This window comes from Opisthorchis viverrini (genome assembly GCF_000715545.1).
Source record: "Opisthorchis viverrini unplaced genomic scaffold opera_v5_157, whole genome shotgun sequence".
NCBI lineage: Eukaryota > Metazoa > Platyhelminthes > Trematoda > Opisthorchiida > Opisthorchiidae > Opisthorchis > Opisthorchis viverrini.
In genome coordinates, this window is record NW_008751813.1 from 382,821 (window position 1) to 384,938 (window position 2,118).

The window sequence follows — 2,118 nt, forward strand, 5'->3', positions numbered from 1 at the left end:
TACTGCACCTCTCAAGAGTAGTAGTAGGCCGGTCACAGAGCACACAGAATCCGAAGTCCGCGTTCCGAGACCGCCATCCGGGTTGACGTGCAGTATCCTCGACCACCAACGACAGGTCGTCGGTTGCAGACTTTGAGGCTTCACGCAGCAGGTTTTGTCCCTGAACAATCAACCGCTTAAGTATTGCGGTGGCCCTCCTAAGTTCCAGCCACTGAAGCCTATCCATCACCCGATTCAGTTGTTTACGTAGACCGTCGAAAGCTGTCGGGGGTGGTTTGGGAACAAGTGTAAGGGGTACACCTTTTCCCGGTAGGTTGCAATTTCACAGCCAGCGTTGGTGGATTGGAAAGCAAGCTAAGGAATGGGGAATAATTCTTACTGCTCGGAACGAACTGATCTCGAAATTCAGAGAACAGGTGTACGCCGGGGAGCCACATCGCCTGATAGAAAGGGAACATGCATTCTCCAGCACAGGTGTCGACAGTCTGGGAGCACTTGGGTGTTTCCACCACAAACTATAAGTTAGTTTACGTAGCTCGACCTCACCTTGTTTGTTCCGACACTCATACGGCATATGCGGCGGTCGCGGACCCAAGTGTCTCAAAACGAGAGAGCATGCATATGTCGTCATTCGACAGACTACGGTTAGAACGTAGGCGTCACCCTCCAAGATTTGCCGCCTGTCGCATTGGTACGACGTATGCATCTCAAACTCCCGCATGAGCCACTTGGCGTGCCGAACCACCTTTTGAATGGCATGCTCTAACGTGTCGGAGTGGTGCAACTGATCTTTAAGGCGCCCGTTCGCATTCTCCAGTCGGTTGTTGGTTACATGACCGAAATGAACCATTCCGCACTGTGCGTGCATGGCCCATTTTCGGGTGATGTACAAACAGCGAGCCGTAAGATAGGAAAGAAATCGGGGATCTGTTCGGCACAGAAGCTGTAGATCTTGTCGGAATCTGTGTGCTTGTAATATGATGAACATAATACCTACTGTACAGCATTGTCCAGGCGAGCCATGCGGTGAAAAATGTGCCGGCTGTTCGCAGAATGTGTCTATGACCATAAATACATGGATATTAAATGGTACATTCGTGCTTCCTGATGACTTTGCGGACATGAAAGTGGCAAAGCATAATGTCACAGCCGAACACGACTCCTGCCGCACGCATCTGCGCCGCCAACTTTTCCATTACAAACGTCCTGACCGGATAAGCTTCGCCCGTCATTTCTTTGAATAAGCCGAACAGTTTACGCATGTGAGCAAACTGCTCACTCTCTACGAACGCATACATAACCGGACGCCCAGTTCCCATGCCGTCCGTTATCAAGAATGTGTACAGTTCATATCTACGTGCCGAATATTAGATGCTTTATAAAACTTACCCAAGGCGGTTTGATTCATGCGTTCCGTCTACATTCACTACATCTGGAAAGCGTCGGAATAACGCTATCTGCTGCCATCGGGAGAAACGTGTGGCTATAGTGACCTTCCACTGACTGGCACACAAGGACGCGTCCGGTCTCCCGAAGTTTTGCCAGGACCGAAGGCATATCATCTGCCACACTAAAACCCAATCATTCGGCACCTACTCAACATAGCCGGTCGACACTTCCGGCGGTAGTTGTGTATATCCATGGTGGTAAGAATCTTTCCAAATTCATCCGCCACAAACTGTCGCAACTCACATGATGGCGTTCTATATTACAGCAGGGCCTGGCATGTGCCCCACTCGTCTCCGGCTAGGCGTTGATTAACTGGAAGCCGATCGTAAAGAAACTTTGACAATTTGTGGTTGTGTTCAAGAAAATAAGACGTCACTGCCAGTCGGTTCCTTTGCCTCCGTAGACAAAACCGCACTGGACAGCTGGTGCTTTGCGTACTTTTTTTTACTAGAAAACACGCTCGGCTTACTAGCTTCTTCGGATTCCACGGCTTTCCGTTTGTCTTGGAGGGCGCCTGCTGCATTTGTAGTACACCCATTCGTAACGCAAAACAGTGTTGGTGCTTCGACTACTGGATGAACGCACAAATATTACAAAGTTATCCTTCATGTATTCATCTAAGGTTTTCTCAAATTCCGTGAAGGATTAAAACGATTCACCCACAAATTT